At 42.0% G+C, this 20464-nt stretch overlaps 1 protein-coding gene across 1 annotated transcript in view; it reads left to right on the top strand.

Moving 5' to 3' along the window:
* ZBTB20 (zinc finger and BTB domain containing 20) overlaps positions 1–20464 on the top strand; it is a 387189-nt gene that overhangs the window by 22551 nt on the left and 344174 nt on the right. Inside the window, exon 3 of the mRNA XM_088534147.1 lies at positions 17857–17978. The gene's annotated coding sequence lies outside the window, so the exon portion shown is untranslated. The remainder of the gene's footprint in view (positions 1–17856; positions 17979–20464) is intronic.

Below are 20464 nucleotides of genomic sequence, written 5' to 3'. Positions count from 1 at the left end.
TTCCACGTCTTAAGAACCTGGAGGTGCATTAAGGTTGTCTCTCTTTGTCAGCTTGCAGAAGTTATATGGTCTTAGGCACAGAGAGGGAAAGCTTTTACCCCACACTTGACGTGGAGAGATGAAGAAACTTGTGTTACTATCTGAATATCTTGGAACCAGTCGCATGAATAAAGTTGAAGTGATCACAAGTAAAAAGACTTCCTGGGACTTTATTGCTGTATATGCTTTTTGAAGCCTTTGCAGACAAAATAGATTTACATAGTCTTTACAGTCTTGCAGTGATTGACATTTCTTCTTAAAAGAAGAGATTTATCAGCTCAAGAAGGAAGCTTAAGGCAAGTCATGAAATGAGCCAGTGTTGAACACCTGTGTAGAACTGATAATCTTGTACTGGCCAGCCTCTTGCCGCTGCTGGAGTTTTCTATTGTTTATCTGGTGGAAAATAAAGTTAAGTCTCAGTTAATGAACTGTGCTTCTAGTCAAACACTCTTACAACAGGTATTGAGAGTGCTGCCAGTAGATAAACCTTCTCTCTACTGGGGGAATTTTAACGGCCAAGAGAGGTTAGTTGGGTTATTTAATGTCCTTTTCACCACATTGTCCCCAGCACTAAGAATACTGTAGTTATCTTCTATTGGTGAAGCTCTGCAAGTTCATGATGTTGTATCCTTCACTACTAGGAGTTTCTGGTCAACAGTCCTGTTGGTCTAACAGGTAAAACATGAGGTGAATTAGTACATAAAACCTCGTCAAAAAAAGTGGACATTTCAACCCAGTAGCTGTACAGTTGTTACTGGACCGCTGAATGACTGAAGTCCTGTAAGACTAATTCTCACTGAGATGCAGGTGAGCGTGATCATAACATCGAACCACTTAGCCCTGGATAAGACTTCTCTAGGGAAGATCACTACAATATGCAGCCAGTGCCTAACCCATGGCAGTACTATCCAAAATAAGTAGATGCTACCAACAGCTATCTTGAGGATTGATTTAGGAATAGAGCAGTTGCTTTGCTCGGGAAAATTTAGATTAGATGCAAAATTGGAATTTTCATAAGGCCTTGTTTTTACCTAGCTACGAATGTTTCCTTAGCACAAGTGAAAACTTTACACATTTTAGCTCAAACTGTACTCTACTAAGCCTCCCACATTTATACCCATCTTCTTGGCAGTCATCCCAAAATATGTTTGGGTTGAGGCATTACACATTACATTTGGTGAAGCTTTAGCATTCCCTGTTGCTCACATCAATCCTTACTTCTGTTTGCTCTTGTAATTTACAGTTAATGAAAATTCTAAGTTTACCTTTGTTTTTGTTGGCGTCTGTGCAAGGGAACCCTTTAGCCCTTTCAGCCTCCCATCCAAATGGCATGCCGAATCCAAAAGAGGAGGCAAAGCCTATCTGAGGAGTTGCATTTTAGATAGAAGCCCATAGTGTACGTGTCCACATTGTAACATTTTTTAACAAACCTTGAGAGAGCCTTGCTCTAGGTTTGACCTATGCCTGCTCGTGGGAGCAGGCTGATAGGAAGAGCTCCCGTTCTCTTCCAAATCAGGCAAGATTCTGCCTGAAATTAGCAGGAATTTGCCTGATTACTAACGTGGGAACGTGGCTAATAACAAACTCATACAGATGACCTTAACACAGTGTAGGCAATATTGACAAAACAAACCATTCTGGAGTTGCTACGCCTTTTCTAACAAGTCCATTAAATGAACATTGTCTCACAGATTTTCAATTCAGATAACATTTTTTTCTGCCTACCTAAGATGCAACCTATGCATTGAAGTGTGTATTTATAGGATTACAATGTTAAACAATGGACAGTAAACACACAATCATAGTAAACACACAATACATTTATAATTTCTATACATACACAGAATTACATAATTGTGTTATGTTATATCTGAAAAGATGCTAACTTAACATCCTAGAATAAAAATCCTATGCAGCTGTAGAATTATTTTTAAAAGTAAGATTTAAAGTGCCCCATTTTCTTATGATTTAGGGGATTATTAAGTATTCTAAAACATTACTTTTCAGATTTAAAAAAAAAAAGAAAACTTTTCAGGTGAGAAATACTGATAAATTTAGGACAACGTATAAGCCAGAGTTATGATCCAGTTGTACATTCATGAAAAAACCTTGACAAAAAGCAAGCCCACCTACCCTTCCTACCTCAGCCTGTGCACACTGCTATGCACAAACCATTTTGCTCGCGTCCTAAAATCGCAGCTTTATCAGTAGGGAACCCTGATCCCCTTTTAAAACTTCATTTGCTGCCTCCTGGTTCGCCTGGCGTAGCCGCTGCATATGGAGCACAGCCTGCAGTGCAGGAGGACGAGGCAGGGGCGCCGAGCCCTGTTTGCACCTGGTGAAATCCCCAGCGCTTTGTGTGGTTCCTGGGCAACAGGCAGGAATCCTGAGCAGCCGGGCTGCGCTCACTCGGCTGGGGCTGGCAGCCGTGACTTGGCGGGAGCACGCAGCAGCTTGGTGGCAGGTTGCTCGTGTTCTGTGACATGCATCCAGCATGGCAAGCTCTGAGCTGGCCTCTCTTCGTCTGCTGCCTCCAGTCAAGGCTGCCATCGTGGCCTTGGCCAAGGAAAGCGTTCTAGAAAGATAAGGCGAGTTGGCCATTGGTAAGGGGCAGGGAGGCGCGGCACGTAGCTGGGAATCTCTGTCTTCTGATGAGGAAAAAGGAATAGCAGCATCGGTTCTCAGTGCCAATGGGCGCTATTTTCCCTTAGCTGTCATTTTCTTTCAAAGTATATTTGCGATGATGCTGCATATATATGTGGGGGGTTAACATGGCTTTGTTTGTGAGTGCATGCATTGCGATTTGGAAATAAAGGATGATTTTATAGGATAATTTTAAATTTTAGTATTTATTATGGTTTTGGGTTCTTGTCATTTACTTCGAGGGATCAGAATCAAACCATGCTACCTTGGTCTCAGCCTACATAGACAGCATCTAAGCAGCAGATGTACTCACACAACATGCCTGGCTGGCAAATTCAGACCATTTCATCTTCATTATCTGCTTTGCTTGTGTTCCTTGGCTTACCATTAAGCATCACTTTGCTCTTGTAAAAGGGAGTTAGTGTCTTTTAAGTCTATTTAACCAAACTTTACAAAACTGCACCACTGTTATGACCTATTGAAAGGTTCAGCATAAGACAGGAACAGATCTACCGCTACACTGAGATCTCTATACTGCTTTAGCTCAGGAGAAGTGATCGGTAGGCCTGTCTCTTCCTTACCCATGTATCAGGCGTCTTATTTCTTCTGCAACTTCAACAAAATCTCCTTTAGACACACAGGACAGATAATGGCAGTAGAAGTCATTAACCTTAAATAATGAAAAAAAAAAGGCAGCAAGAAATGTGCCTACTACACAAACTGGACATACTCACGAAAGAAAAGTTCCTCAAAGGCTTTTAAATGCTAAGCTGAAGGTATAGCCACTTGCTCAGGAAACTTCTAACCAGGAGACTGCCAGAAACTGGAAGAGTTGAAGGGAAGGCAGCAGAACTCCATATTTACCCTGCCCACCAGTTCTTTCCATAAGTAACCACCTTAGGTGGCACCAGGGTAACAACACTGAGCTGGCGCAGATCCTCCCATGGTCTGCAATGGGCAGCTGTGAAGATGTGGTAGATTCTCACTATGGCCAAGTTCCATATCCACAATCTGAAGCCTAAATGCTTTTCCTGAATTTTTCAGTTGAATTTAAGAAAACACTAATTAAGCAGTGAGTGTAAATGTGATAAAGAGTCAAAACCAAAATATGACATAATCCTGTGCGTTCAGCCTATCAAGTCCTTGATTTGTTTTGTGATCTAGACCAGAGGTCTTTGTTTCCTCATCTAGCAAATGGAGATAATTGACGCTTGTCTCATTTGAAGACAAGGATCATGAGTTTTAATTATTGCATAACAAGATTTTGATTCTCTATTGCTCTATAATATCTGTAAAGGTTGATGACAAATTGCAAATTGTCATCCCTTTGGTCAGGACCCTGAGCTTTAATTCGAAAACAATATATGTTTTGTTTTATTCTTTAGCAAAATATTTGCGATCCCTTTCGTTGGCTTTATTTAGTTCCCACCTTGATGTCATGTCCTTCCTGCAATGTGAGAGTATTCCAGTGTTTCTCCTCATCTACAAGGAACACAGAAATTTGACAAATTCTTTTTAACCTTGTTTTTCAAATTTACAGGAATGGGATCTGTAGGACTAATAGGTTAGAGCATGTTGTAAGCTGGTAAAAACAACTGTGCTGCACAGCACACAAGTTATGGGCTAAGTGTTTACAAAACACATGACAACAGTTGTTGATTTTTTTTTTGTACTGATTCATTTTGGTAGACTGTATAAAACTGAAGGCACCCACTCACAAATAAAGTGCAATAGAAAAAGGGCATTAAAATGTTAAGGGTATGACTTAAACTCTCACAACCAAGGACAATAAAGTTGAGGACTCATTCTGGTTTTAAGTCATACTGTTGTCTCAGGTATTGCAGCTCATGTAGTGGTGAAGGCAGATCCTACTAAGAGGATTATGTGAGCTGCTGTAAATGTAGGCATAATAATGAAGTTGAATATAGTAGCAGCGAATTTTAGTGGAGATGTGTTTGACAAGACCCTCTCTTCAATTTCTTTCTTGGGATCCCCAGGGTTTAATGCATTTTGTAAATTACTCTCACCTCTTTAACATCCTCAGCTTTTGACAGCCTGGGAAATACCAAGTCCCCTGTCTCAGGATGGCATACTTGCTTTTTTACTGTAGAGTAAATCTGCGTTCTTAAGCCATGCCAGATCTTGCACCATTCCCCTGTGAGTGGAGTTGTAGAAGGAAGATGTGCTTGTGTGGGAGCTTTGTTATGCAAGAACAGCATGGATTATTCAGAAATATCAGCAAGTCCCCTTTCCCAGAGGATCTCTGGTCAGAATTAAGAGCTACCAGATAGGCCTCAAACAAGTTACTGCGATAGTAGACAACTGGGAAGTGCCTACAGGTATCAGCTGAATAATCTGAAGGGTTTTAAAGACTTTGACTGGTAGCTTCTGAACACTTACAAAAAGAAAAAAAAAAAAACCCAAACCACCTCCTGTCTCTCAGGCTGTGAGCAAGGGCAGAGCCCATCCTTTCATTCGGAGCCTGCTGTCTTTTCTTTGGCTTTGTTTTCCAGGTTGCAGCTTCCCCACGTCTAGACAAAGGAATGTGAAGACTCTTCAGAGGCTGCTGTTTGTTCTGCTCTATAGTTCAGCCACTGGTGCAGGTGGAGAGCGATACCTTTCATCATACCTCTGGCTCATAAGAGTATCCAGAGCCTAGGAAAAATCTGCTCTAGCACGTGGATATAATGCAAGCCACCTTTGACTTACCTTTTGGCGTGGTTTGTTAATACATATGAATGAGGACTAGAGGAAAAGCAGAGGGGCCAAAGAAAGAGCTGTGCACATTTTCTTTTTCAATAGAAACTCCATTAACAGATGATACAAAACTATGAAGTCAATCAGAAGCTGAAGTTTCCTTGTAAAGAGCAGTCTCCCTTCCTAGGTTCCCAAGTAGCCAAGCATTTTCCTCACTGAAGTTCCTTGTCAGTGCTCCAAAACACACTGAGCATTCAGTAGCTTTATTATTCCATTTCTCCTTATGTGTAGTCATGTGGTGTCCATGCTGCCTAGACACTTGTGGATCATCTCTTTCAAAGTTCATAAAGATGCCTAAACACACTACCACTGCTTTAAAACAGAGCATAGGCCAAACACACATCTGGGCACTGAAATTTCTCTTCTTTTACAAGAAGTTGCTTCACAACAATAATTTTGGGGCTTAATTTATTAGCATTTGCTGCATTGTTGTTCATGATGGGTTTTTTTTAAGTTGGATTGACAGGGGTAATACTTAATTTTTAACAGGTAGTTACAGAAATTCAGTGGGGCTTGCATTTGCAACCCTCCTTATCAAATGTGTAAAGAATCTGAGCTAGTGGACCCAACGGATGTTTTTAATTGCAATGTGATGTCTGAGGTATCCTGGCTATAGACCACCCTCTCAGTACTTTTCTGCGATAACCCAGAGAACGTGGCTGTAGACTATGTGTTAAGGTAATCTGCAATTTGCAGAAAGAGACTTCATGTATTGGTAAGCATGAATTCAAAACAGATAGAGCATTGAAGACTACCTTTACCTGTTGGCTTGTGTGATCAGCCTTTTTTATTCTAAGTTTTTTTTTTTTGCTATCAGCTCAGCTAAATAACCAGGTGCTCCAGGACTACTGAGGCTAATTGTCCTAACTACTGAAGTGGGCCCAGGTGGATGTACTTAGAGCTTCAGACCAGTTAGCTGGAAGTCTACCACTGTAGGGAAAAGCTGTTAGTGCTGAGGTTTGTGATATTCTTGGGGTGTGGTTGTATTTCTTTAATTTCCGCTTGATGGGTGATTTTTTGGGTAGTAATATGAGATGGGTTCCACAGAAGAAACAGCTTCCTTTGAAAGGAAAGGCTTTGCATGATTGCTTCAGCTTTGTGGCTTTTGTTGATAGTGATACAGGCAACAGTATATTTCTTGCTATGTCAGGATATACCACAGTCACAACCGCCAACTAAAGTACTAGTTAGAAGACAAGCATGGATTGTGTTGTGTTTTTGCTGGGTTGTAGCATTAAGATGATAGCTATAAAAAGACTAACCAGGTGTGTAAAATAAAACCCTTTTTAACAGGAATTTGTTCATGGAAGTAGTTTAATACAAATATGAAAGTCTTTAATGGTTTGGGTTTTGCATAGGGAGGGGCTGGTTATTATACATTTCCAATGCATTTCATCAGTCTTTATACTGGTTATTGATCGCACTTTCCCATTCCTGGTCTACCTTTAAGGCTGCAACTGTCCAAAAAGACTTGAGTTTGCTCCCTCTATGTGCCCATCTCAGAACCTGATAGATTCTGGCTGATGACACTAAGACACTAAGCAAAACTCTTTTCAAGTCCTGACCTGTCTGTTGGCAAGTGGAGGGACATAGGAAAAAGGAAGATGAATAGCAGTTACATTAGTCCACAACCCTCAATTGTGTAAGGCTTTAGAGTAACATACCCTAGTTTACTAGTCCCTTGAAGATACGATAGCACTGTGCTGTACTTCCAGCTATAGAACCTTTCCTGTAACTCTGGGGGCAAGGGCTGTAACCTTCATCTTTCTTGGTAGGGAAAGATTTTTCCCAAGTCAAGCAGACTGTTCCAAGAGCTATGAATAGGTCAGCCAGTACCTTCTGCAGCTCTGTAACTCCAAGAGAGTGGTTCCTTCCCTTCACAACAGCCTAGCTGTGGTGGTGTTTTGGGTAACCCACACTGACGCTAAAAGCAGTATGAATTGTGTACATCTTGCACATCAGGTTTGCTGTCTTATAAATGAAGAGGATTTTTTTTTCTTTTTTCCTTCCTTTGAAGTTTTAAAGCAGAACTTGCTGCTGACCCACTTTTGCTAACAGTTCTCTTAACTAACCCCTGTATTCACTCTTCTTTTTTTATTTTTTTCTTTTTCTTCCCCTCCCCTCTCTCTTCCACCCACTGTCTGTCTAGCCTGGTTTAAAATTTTTATATATGTACTTTTAAAAAATTGATTAGTTGGAGAGCTGCCCGTTCTTCTGCACTGTATAATAAGGATTTAAAAACTGCACACTGAATTCTGTATAGTGTAATTAAAACTGACCCAGATTTGGACCTGAGAACACCAGGACTTAGCCAAACTTGCCATGAGCTGAGTTCTGATGGCAGATGGGAGCTAATGAGGACACGCTACACTCCAGAATTTCCCAGCTGCTTGGCCCCTTTTTGTACAAACAAGGTTTTGGAGTGAAGTCCCAATCCCAAGAGCATGTTCAAGCAAATGTATTGCACCCAGTGTTTTGGGAAACAAGGCAGCACTGTCAGTACTGTTTTGGGAAAAAAATTTAAGGCATTATTTCCAAGGGGTTTTTGCTGGGTATTCCAGTGTTAAGCATATGCCATCTCCCAGCTCCTGTTTTATCCTAGACTGAATGCAATCATGTGTTTCAGATCATGCTTGAATATCCTCCCGCTGAATCCTCTGGGAAGATTTTCACCTTTACTTAATAGAGTGCTAAAATCCCACAGTATTGGGTCTCCTTTGGACCTATGGGTCTCTTCAGTGAATTCCCTGTTCTGGGACTACTCAGGCAGATGTAACGGAATCAATTTGAAGCAGCTGTAGCTGGCATGTGGTTTCTCAGATTGCTAGCACCTGCTTAGTGGTGTGGGTTCTTTCTTTCTTTCTTTATTTTCCCCTCCTTCTTCTGGGGAGGGGGTTGCTAGGGAGTGTTGCTCACTAGAGTGAAAATAGAGCCAAAGCCAGCATTGGAAGCATTGGACATAGAGTGGATATCCCATTCTGCTTCCAGACGTGCATTATGGGCACCCGTGACAATGGTGTTGATAGTGAGCAGAACAGGTTTGTGCTTCTCCAACTGCCTCGCTCCGCGTCAAGTGAATGCCATGCCAGTGCAGACCATCTTCATAAGCTGTAAGCCCTGATCATGCTCAGGTGCTCAAAATGGCTCTGCCCTCCTTAGGAAATTGGGCGGGCCATGGTTCATGCTTTCAAGTGCATACACCAGATTTATCTGCAGCTCCAGCAGTCTTGCTGGCCCAGTGAGGTTGCTGTGAGCATCTAAAAAATGACCCAACGATCCTGTGATGTTCTGTTCTCTTCCTCTGGTGCAGAGTACATGGGTATCAGTCACTGTGTTGCTGCTGCAATCTAAGTTTTAATGGAGCAAGATTTCAAAAGGGAGCGTGAGTTACTTGGTTACCTTCCATATCCTGTGATCTGTCATAATCAAAGTTCAAATTAAACACAATGGTGCACTTGGTCAAATACAATAACAACACACAGTGGTGTGGTTTTCAATCTAATATTATAAGATAGCATATTGAAACATTAATTTTTTAATATATCCCTCCAATGACTTTGTTTTTCTTGGTACATGACATTTAAGTGCCGCACACTTGTTTTTTGAGTTCTCCATACAGCTCTGCCCTAGAGACAGGGGTTGTATTTGGATTTTTAACTTGGGCTGGTTGCCCCTTCCTTTGTTTGTATCACACCTCTTCTCCTCCCATGTTTCTCTTAGGCTCCTTTAGCTTCTGTTTCACAGAGCAGAGTTTTTCACTCTGTCTTAAAAGGTTTAATCCCGTTGCAGGATGCAGCCATTGAGTAAGGGTATATTTTCTAATGCAAGTGTAATTATGATCACTTATTTTGCATCTTGGGCTGTGAATGTTTGGGTAGGCTTCTTCATGGCCAAATTCCTGCAATAGCCTGTTGCACAGAATCACAGAATGGTTGAAGTTGGAAGGGACCTCTAGAGAGATCCAACCCCCCTGCTCAAGCAGGGACACCCAGTGCATGTGGCACAGGGAGGTGTCCAGGTGGGTTTGGAAGATCTCCAGAGAAGGAGACTCCACAGCCTCTCTGGGCAGCCTGTTCCAGGGCTCTGGCACCCTCACAGTAAAGAAGTTCTTCCTCACATGGAGGTGGAGCTTCCTGTGTTTTAGTTTGTACCCATTACCTCTTGCCTTGTCACTGGCCACCACTGAGAAGAGTTTGGCCCCACCTTCTTTACATTCACCCCTCAGGTATTTGTACATATTGATAAGATCCCCTCTTAATTTTCTGTTGGCTAAACAGGCCCATCTTGCTTAGTCTTTCCTCATAAGATAGATGCTGCAGTCCCTTACTCGTCTTCCTTACTCTACACTGGACCCTCTCTAGAAGCTCAATGTCCTTCTCGTACTGGGGAGCCAAGAACTGCACCCAGTACTCCAGGTGCAGCCGCACCAGATCTGAGTAGAGGGGCAAGATCCCCTCTCTCAACCTGCCGGCAACGCTCCTCCTGCTGCAGCCAGGAGCCCATTGGCCTTCTTGGCCATGAGGGCACATTGCTGACTCATGCTTAACCTGTTGTCCACCAAGACTCCCAAATCCCTCTCCACGGAGCTGCTTTCCAGCAGGCCAACCCCTAATCTGTACTGGTGCCTGGGGTTATTCTTCCCCAGGAAGGTGCAGGATCCTGCACTTGTCCCTGTTGAACCTCATGAGGTTCCGCTCTACCCAACTCTCCAACCCGAGAATTCAGGTCCCTTTGAATGGCAGCACAGGCTTCAGGAGTGTTGACCACTCCACCCAGTTTTGTATCATTTGCAAACTTGCTGAGGGTGCACTCTGTGCCCTCATCCAAGTCATTGATGAACCAGTTGAACAGCACCGGGTCCAGTCCTGACCCCTGAGGGAACACCACTGGTCACAGCCCTCCAACTAGGCTCTGCCCCATTTATCACAACCCTCTGAGCTCTGCCCTCCAGCCAGTTCTCTATCCACCTCACTGTCCACTCAGCTAACCCACACTTCCTGAGCCTCCCCATGAGAATGTTAGGGGAGGTGGTGTCAAAAACCTTGCTGAAGTCAAGGCAGACAACATCCACGGCTCTCCTCTCATTCATCCAGCCCATCATCCCATCGTAGAAGGCTATCAGGTTGCTCAAACAGGACTTCCCATTGGTGAATCCTACTGACTATTCCTGATCTAGAGGGCATATCTAGAGATGGTCTCTGGAGCTGTTCCATCACCTTTCCAGGGACAGAGGTGAGGCTGACTGCCCTGTAGTTTCCCGACTTCTCCCTCTTGCCCTTTTTGAAGACTGGAGTGATGCTGGCTTTCTGCTAGTCCTCCTGCACCTCCCCTGCTCTCCCTGACCTCTTGAAGGTGATGGAGAGCGGCTGAGCAGTGACCCCCGCCAGTTCCCTCAGCACTCTTGGGTGCATCCCATCTGGGCCTATGGATCTATGGGTGTCCAGTTTGCCTAAATAATCCGTACCCCAATCCTCCTCTACCAGTGGAAAGTCTTCCTCTCTCTTGGTTTTCTCTCTTGTCTCCAGGCTCAGTAGTTCTTGGGAACTTGCCTTAGCAGTAAAGACTGAAGCAAAGAAGGCATTTAATAACTCTGCCTTCTCTGTATCCTCCATCACCAAGGCACGCACCCCATTCAGCAGCAAGTCCATGTTTTCCCAAGTCTGCCTGTTGCTGATGATGTATTTGTAGAAGCCCTTCCTGTTGCCCCTGATATCTCTTGCTAACTCTAATTCCAAATGAGCCTTGGCCTTCCTCATTGCATCCCTGCATTCTTTGGCAGTGTTCCTATATTGTTCTCATGTGGTCTGGCCCTTCCTCCGCATTGCATATTCTCTCTTTTTCTCATTAAGTTTACCCAACAGCTCCTTGCCCACCCATGCAGGTCTCCTGCCCGTCTTGCTCAACTTTATTGTAGGAACGCACCAATCGTGAGCTTGGAGAAAGTGGTGCTTGAATATTAGCCAACTCTCCTGGAACCCCTTTCCTTCTATGGCCCTGGCCCAGGGGATTCCTCCAGGGAGCTCCCTGAAGGGGTCAAAGTTAGCTTTCTTGAAGGCCAGGGTTGCAATCCTACTTCTTGGCCAGTTTCCTCCTTGCAGGATCGTGAATTCCAACATCTCGTGGTCACTGCAGCCAAGATTGCCTCTAACCTTCACATTTCCCACTAGACCATCTCTGCAGTGCCCCTCCCCTTGTTGGCTTATCTACCACCTGCATCATGGTGTTATCTATCTGCAATGTTCCTCAGGAACCTCCCTGGACTGTCTGTTCCTAGCTGTGTGATTATCCCAGCAGACATCAGGGTGGTTGAAGTCCTCCGTAAGGACCAGGGCCTGGGATCGTGAGGCTCCTTGCAGCTGCCTGTAGAAGCCTCATCCACTTCCTCTCTCTGATCAGGAGGCCTGTAGTGAACACCCACCACAGTGTCTCCTCTGTTGGTCTGCCCTTTAATCCTCACCCACAGGCTCTTGACTCAGGCTTCATCCTCCCCTAAGCTGAGCTCCAGACATTCCAGTTGCTCTCTCATGTAAAGAGCAACTCCACCCTTCGTCTTTCTGGCCTATCCTTCCTGAAAAGCCTAAAGCCATCCATGGCCACGTTCCAGTCATGAGAGCTGTCCCAGTAATTGCAATGAGTGCAACTGCAGTGTCTCTTGTAGTCCGTTGGATGTTACTACTTATTTCTAGAGTGCAGGCGTCTTCGTCCTCAGTGGGTGTACATGGGTACGTCTCATTCAAAAGCTTTATTTGCTGCTGTTGTCATTGTTGCAATTTAAAGTTGATCCTGTAAAGAGTTCTAGAGAATCCTAAAGCTGTTTATTTCTCTATTTTATATCTTCTGTGGTTTGCCTGTAGATGTTCGTAATGCAGGCAAAATCTTCCTTTCCTTGGAAAATTCATTTGGTCAAGCTGAAGCATTTGAAGAGTTTAGTGGCTTTTTTTTTTTTTTTTCTCGAAGGAAGTGAAATGTCCCAAGAAATCATTGATTTTTTTTTTCTTGTTGAGTGTTTCTACTATTTCAAGGGATGTAGAGTAGAGCAGATGCTCCCCAGGATTGTTTTCCCCCTTTACAGTTGCAGTTCCCCCTTTAAGTTGCATTAAGTGAGCATAGATACAAAGAATAAAAGATAGGTTAGCAGAATGTGTGTAAAACTGACACACTTAAAAAAATTCTGGTGGTTGTTTAATGGTGATAAAGAGAAAGATGAAAACCAAAGTACTGTTTGCTTTAGAATCCTCTCTACAGATTTAGCAGATCAGTGGTGCTACTTGATTTTTTTTCTCTTATTCTGTTATAGTGGCTTGTTTTTACTGTTGTTCTCTTCTTTTTTTCTTTCCCACTTTCCTGTTTCACTGTGTTTTCCGGTCACAGTCTCATCAAATCCTTACCAGGAAAAACGCACAGTGTTGACAACATTTTTAGCTCATTGTAGCCTGGAAGAGCTGCAACTACAGATACTAGCTACAGAGTCAAGTGTTGGCCACCAATTTTAAGAAGGGATGTTAGTAAGGCTTAAATTAAGAAACAGCTATGGACAATGGCTCTCAATTTTTAGGGATGTTGTGAAAAAAAACACCCTGACTCTGAGCTATTTGTTATGAAGACGATAGGGAATGAAATATGCAATGTGCCTCTCTCAGATTCTTATCTGTTGCAGATTGGTACCTAGGATCCTTGTTGACTTCGGTAGGAATAAGGAAGGGAAATGGAGTGTTCTTTAGAGCACAGTGAATGTAGTGCACATGCATATAAAGGGCAATAGCAAATCAAAAAGTGTTGTTTGAAGGCTAGAATGTTTTAATGAAAAACAAGCAAAGAGCAAGCATGCCGGTGTCTATCTTTGGATTCCTTTGTGCCATTTGTAGCCAGTCAAGAAAGCCAGAACAAGAAAGCATCTGCTAATATTATGGTTGTCTTGGAAATAACTGTAGTTTTAGGTTAATAATTACTCCTAGGTGACATCTTTTATTCCAGATTTTTTTTCTAGTACTGAAGATTACTTCAGGATTCTACACTAAAAAAGTACTAGAAACTAACAGTATTTATGTTCTTATAAAGTCTTTTTGGCATAAGTGAAGTTTTGTATATAAATATTTTAAAGTCTGCTAACATCCTCACTGTATCAGTTGTGAATTATATTTTGTTTATAGTGTTGAAGCATCCTTCTATGCACTTGATTTTAAGATACCAGTTTAGAGACTCTGTATGTGTTCTTTACTTTGATGCAGTTAACTGATCAGTGTTATGTGAAGTACGTGAGCTTTTTCATCCATGTTGAGTAGAGTAGAGTGCTTTTGAAATTAAGGTCTGTTCCTGACTAGGACAGGAGGGTGACAGAAAGGAAAACGAGGGAAGTTAATAAATTGGTAGTGAAGTAGGATTGTAGAAGATTAAACATGTTGATTAGAACTATTTCTGACATAGTTTATAATCCCTGCCACTCTGCTCCGGTTCTGTCTAGTGGCTTCCTAGTAGTGCGATACTGAAAGGAGTTGTTGGATGTTTGGAAAAAGACCGCTTGACTTGTCACTTACTGGCAAATGTGTTTGCAGCCTTGACAGAGGCCTTAGAGGTTAGATGGATGATGGAGACAAGATTTTTCTGTCAGTCATGCAGTTGGTCCCTCTGGAAGTGCCTTAAAATATGTTGACAAAATATATTTGGAAAACTTGCAGTGCTCTGTCTTATCTCTGAAGGATGATTTTGTTTTCTAGGCTTGTCACTCCATCTCTGAATCCGTACACGTACAAAGTCAAATTATCAGTGAACAATTTAACGCTATAGCAAATATAAAAGATACTGTGTCATGCTTACAACTGACAAATCAAACTGTGTAGGACAAACTAATACCAAATACAGAGGGCAAAGTACTGTAAAGTTCTTTAATCTTGTAGAACATTTTCAAGAAGAAATCCCACCCATTTCTTTCAGTTCTGTCATCCCAGCATTTCCATGCGCGAGAGTTGGCGTTCTTGGTCCTGGGTCCTTCCTGCAGCTCCAGATGCTTCTCCCAAGGCTCAGTGCTCGACAGTTAGGCAAAAGGCTCCACCAAATCACATTTTATTGTGGGATGCACGTAATCAAGAATTTGGTTACACCCTGAGCAACCTGTTTAACCTAATGAGAGGGACTGGCAGTGGGTGTTGCTCAGTGAGGACAGCAGTGCCAACATCTCTGTTTAATTGGGATGCATTTGGCCAGCACCAGCCGTTGAGTGGTTTTTAAGCAGGTGTTTAATAGGTGTGGAAATCTAAACTCTGACCTTTTAATGTAGAAGTTGCCAAATAAAGATTAACAGGAGAAAAAAAAAAAAGTCTAGTGCAGCACAAATAATTTTTATCTTTGTATATTTATTCAGCATAATCTCTGCTTTAACTTTAATTTGGAAGTTGGGGGGAGGTGTCTTTCTCTCCTTAATTGAGAAAAGTCCATTAAATAGAACAGTGGTTTGTCAAACAGGGTGTCCTAATTAGTATTACCCTGTAATTTGAAGGGGGGGAGCGAAGTATCTACTTATATGTAGCTAAATTTGACCTGAAGGCCTTCTAAATCTAGAAAAATTGCTATACTTTGGTTACGATTAGTGCTGCAAGCTAATCGGAGCGGAGAGGCTCTCGCTCACCTTTGCTGTGTGCGGCTACGCAATTCCTGACCAGCTTGGTGTGCGCGCTTGCTAACTTTGGTGTCTGGGGGAGTGTGGGCCTGCGTGCAGCATGTTCTGTGTGCACAACCGGGGAGATTTGACCAAACCTTGTAGAAATGACCTGTTCGTGCTCTAGCTAGCAGGCCTTAAAATGCTGCTGAGGGAGAATTGCGTTTAACACGGTTTATCTAATCAGAGTGAATGCTTGAAAGACTTCAACAGCTTCAGGAATACTCTGTGTTTGACCAGGAATTCTTGGTGTCTTTAACATGACAGAACTGCTAAAGTTGCAGCCTGTGCCTGTTGCTCGCTGTTCTCCCCATGTTCTAGGCACGCTGGAGAGGGAGACAGTTTTCAAATCCATTTGATGTTGGTCTGAATGGGCTGCTGTTGGATTCAACAGCAGAACTACCACACTGCTTTTTATTCAAAAGAGAATCGTACTGTTACTCCTTTTAACAATCCCAACCATACTGTCTAATAGCAAATGTAATGAAACTGCTATGTGTGAAAAAGTGGAAGTTCATAAATGCCAGAATTTAATTAGATACAAGAGGGGCTACTTTTTGCTCAGCTCTTCTTCTGCTTACACCAACTTTACACTTTCATAACCCAGCTTCAATGGAGAATATACCAACAGAAAAGAAGAAAAGGAAAAATCTAACAAATGATTTGCTTAGCCTACTTTTATCTCCAAAAAGGACTGCTAGAGCAAAGATAAAATTTGGGCTAATGCTGTAGTAATATGCTTTCAAGTCTACCAAGAACACTGGAATAGGAAATATTGAAGAATTGGCATTATTTAAAACTCTCAGATTCTCATCTTTTTAATGACCATCAAAACTGATTTCGGTACTGCTATAACCTGGAGAGAATCTAACAAATTTAATAAAACATTTTTGATGGTGTGCCAATGATATGGTCATAATTAGTTATTAAGAACAGGTATTTACTAAAACATCTTTTACATATACATAGGCTTTTTTTATGTATGTCTCCTAGCGGATCTTAAGTTTATTGGGAGAAGTATTTAGTGCCCTAGAGGAAGAATATATGCATGATTGGTTTGTGCTATGTTATCGGAAAGGCATCGTATAGGCAGTGGAAGAAAAACAGGAATCTCCTGTTGGGAAACCAGCTGAACAATTGTGTAGGGGTCACATAACTCAAATGTGTATAGAATTGTGTTACAACCTATGCAGCTACCCATGATTCACAGAGTAACTGTAGTTATCTTTAGAGAATATATACGACTGCAGTGAAAACAATTAGCTCTGTTGGGTGCCATTGCTTCAGCATCACATGTAATGCTACATATGTAGGTGTTATTTTATTGTCATTAAAGGAAAAAAGCCACTAGTGCTTATATCTGATCAGGTATTCTGTTCTGGAGCCTGGTTGTGACTTGGATAGAAAAGGTCTGACTGCAGAACTGAAATGACTGGTATTGGCTGTTGATCTGGTGAAAATGGATGAAGATCAGATGTCCACACAGGTTCTTTTAGTTCTGTCAGTGACTGGAATTTCCAGAGATGTTGAATCATCTATGAATGTTATCTGGCTAGTGGAAGTTGTTCACAAGTTATTCCTTTATCCTGAAGAAATTACAGATAATGGTGTTGGGTGGTTATTTACTGCCGTAGGATTTCTGTCAGATAGGATGTTTAATGTTCCATTTTAGCTACCTGGAGCAAGCAGGCTAAATGAAGAGACTTGGACCACAGTGTCTTCAGTGTTCAGCTGAACTCCAGTGCTGCATCCCACAGCTTCCTATAGAGCTCTTACGGCAGGGTGACTTTAGAGGTGGTGGTGGTAAACTTGAATCAGGCAGAAGTCAATGCTTATGTGCTATAGCAAATTAGCAAATGAAAATTAGCAACAATGTATCTACAACAGTGTGAAAGAAAGCTTCCTATTCGTTATTTCAGAAATGTGTGTTCTTGAGTCCTTGAAGGATGTGGGGGAGCTTTTGGATGCCCTGGTAACAGCATTTGTTAATCTTATGCTTTATTGTGTGCCTTTGGCAAGAAAGCTCAGTCCTTTCCTTTTGAATGTGGGATCTTTTCCATGGCCTCCGAGAAGCGTTACCACAGTGCCTGTCACTTGAGAGTATGTCAGCCTGCCCACTGGCGCCTGCCCCTGGAGCAGGTTGTAGGAGCGCACCGCAAAGTTGAGCTCTTTTTCATTAAAAGCAGCCTGTGTCCTGCTTGATCCGCAGGGCTCTTCACTTTAGTTTTGGCTAGTGTGAGAGGGGGTAGCTTTTGTACTCATAAAACGACGATTGGCTTGGTTTCCAGGCGCGTATTAGGAATCCACCATGTCATATCAAGGTTGGTCAAGACATCTCAAGGTGAGGTTCCATAGCAGCCTAATGGACTTGATATATATCCTTGCTGATACATTTCTTGTAGAAAAAGCCTGTGTAGTTATGAATGTTCAGTTCTTCTTACCCTCCCATCCCTGCACTGCTGTATTGATACTTTTTCAAAAGTATTTTTCCCTTGATCTGTCCCACTGAGTCAAAGTCAGTGAGTATGATGCTGGAAAGGGGAGCTGTAGGAAATGAGGCTAGTAGCTCTACTACATGGGCAGTGGCAAATGGCAGGCCACCCTGCTTAGCTGGGTTTCCCACGGACATGGGCAATTTGAGGACTCATGAGGACATGCAATATGCAGCCTGAAATCACGCTTTTTGTATGGGAGTCTCTGCCAGCTGTTTCAAAACATTTTGCCGCTTATGAGATGCTCAAGATCGTTTTCTCCTCCTCTTCTAGGGAATTAGAGGGCTTGACACATCCTTTACATCCTGCATTTACTCTGACCACAGTCCCTCCCTGTTCTTGCAAGTGGAGCTCAGCCCAACTTCCCTTCCTGTTGATTCCCAGTCAGCTACATGGTAAGTTTTCATGATGTCTGTCGTTGTTTTCGCAAGGTAATATTCTGGCAGACCATCTCTGAAATCCATTAGCACTGGGCATTGAGGGCAGAGTACTTCATGTCCGTCAAAGATCATTCAGTCATATTCCAGGCTGACACTAAGGAAAGGAAGGTAGTATTGAATTAGCATTGGAGCTGAACTTCAGCATAGATTGTTATAGGAATAAAATATGAAGCAAAATATGTGACGGAATTAAATCCATCAGTTCTAATAAAGGAAACAGAAGAAAGCAAAGAAATCTGGGACCCTTAAATCCCATTAACCAGGCCAGAGAGAGAATGTGTTAAAAGGGAACTGCACTGTATCTTTTTTTCATTGTTTGATGAAATAATCTTTTTCACCCTTTAAGTGGTATGTTTAAAAATCCTGGTATTTCTGAAACAAAGAGAATATACAGCCACCGAGCTAGCTGGTTTTTATACCTTCCTTTTCTGAGTATTGTCCTTCAGTACAATACAGAGCCATTTCTTTGTTCTCAAAAGCTAGCAGTTAAATTGTATGTAAATGTATGCAAATTAGATGCTGTCTAATAAAGAGAGTCATTAGATGGAAGAAATATTTAGTTTGGGGGGGAGAAAAAGAAAGAAAAGAAAGCAGGTGTATTTTGCAATAGAAAACGTAAGATTGTAAAAATTCCCCAAACTTTGGGTGAGGTTTTTTTTAATAAAGCCATTAAATATTTTCTAAAAGACCTGCCCTAGTCTTGGTCCTTCCTTTTGTGTCTTTTTGTATGTATATGTATGTACACTGTTGTGATCTTTTGTAGAACTCACATTGGCTGTTTTATATATACATACTTCAACAGACATGTAAATATTCATAAATATTGTTTATGATTTCTTTATGCATATAGCTATGAATTCACACATATGTACTTCATATTAAGGTGTATTTTTGCTTACTAAGTATATAAATGTGTAATGCATGTGGTAAATTTTATTTTCATGGAGCAATTTATTCATCATACACTCTGACTGGATACATTCTGCTCACTAAATCATCTCCCTGTATTTGTTTTATCTGCTCCTCCCAAACAATCTTAAAGCATTTTTTGCATTTTATTTATTCATGAAATCTCAATGCCAGAATGCCATTTTTTTTTTTCCCCTGGAATTTTCTATCAAGTAATCTCTTTTAGAGGCATGGACCAGTTTCAATCCTAAAACATCAGTGACCTTTCTAAGCATAAAGAAGCTTTACTACTAGATATCAGAACACTAAAATGCCAGCAATGTGAAGCTTTATGCCATCAAAACCTGGTGAATCCAAACTTGTGAATGGGCCACTCAGCACATATTTACACTCTGAAAGATTTAAAATTGATAAATCTTTCATTATTGCTACTTTTAAGGTCATGAATTAATATTAAGATCCTCTTTTAATATTCTTTACAATTTCTCTATCCTAGAGTCTGTATTCCTGGTCTTGCAACTTTTCTGTTTGGGTTATTTAATAAACATAGGTGACTTGGTGCAGCTGTTAAGGAGTCATTATTATATTTTGTTTCTGTTGGTTGGTTATCTTGGTCGAGGCAGATGTGTCGATAGTTCTACTTTGACTGGCATATTTTTTTAATGGCAGTTTTGTGAGTCTGGAACTCTAAAGACATATATGTATATGCGTATAAAAGATATGTATATAAAAATAATGTTGTTTAAATATTTACATATAAAGCCAAGGGATTGGCTGCCTTCCCAGAATTACTGGAACTACCTTCCCCAGGAACATTTGGACTTGAATAATCTCTACAGCAACACTTTTCTTCTGAAACTAAACAACTTGCGAAACGAGCCACGAGCTCTGCACCTTTTGCTGCTCATATGGCTTGTGGTGGTGGAGAGGCTTTTTGCCTGGGCATTAGATTTCCAGGTGATTTGGCTAAGTTTATTGTTTATTGCTGTCTCCCCCCAGAGCTTCTCGTTGGTTTATTTTATGGGAGAACATTCATGAGAGAAACTCCAGCACAGTGGGGATGTTTTTAACCTCATCGTGGTGCAGGCCCATGCAGCGGGCTGTGTCTGAGCCTTCTCTGGGCCGCTTCTCTTTAGGCAGCTGCAGGGCAGACAGGGCACTCGGAACAAGGTGACCTCCTGCTCGCCCAACACTCCACCCGAGTGAGCTGAGTGGCTGAGCAGGCAGCAGGGAAGCGGTGCCCTGTGCGTTCTTCCTGGTGAGGAAGGTAGGCAAGGTCACTGTGTGGAGTGGCTGGGGGTTGGCAGGGGATGTCGCAGGGTATCATAGGTGGTGGAGAGTGAGTCTTGCTCTGTAGGGTGTGTGGGGAGGACAAGGAGAGCCTGAGGTGCAGTATGAGGATGCCAGAAAAAAAGATGAACATTAATAAAATGAGGAGAAATGCAGGCAATGTTGGAGTATTATGGTGGGTGGCAGGGATGAAGCAACATTATTAAACAGAAAAATATTAGTGGTTTACCTGCTCAGCTAGG

Source organism: Tinamus guttatus, unplaced genomic scaffold (assembly GCF_059628265.1).
Source record: "Tinamus guttatus ecotype Peru unplaced genomic scaffold, ASM5962826v1 Tinamus_guttatus_pri_ptg000035l, whole genome shotgun sequence".
Lineage (NCBI taxonomy): Eukaryota > Metazoa > Chordata > Aves > Tinamiformes > Tinamidae > Tinamus > Tinamus guttatus.
This window is presented reverse-complemented; position numbering and strand designations above follow the sequence as displayed.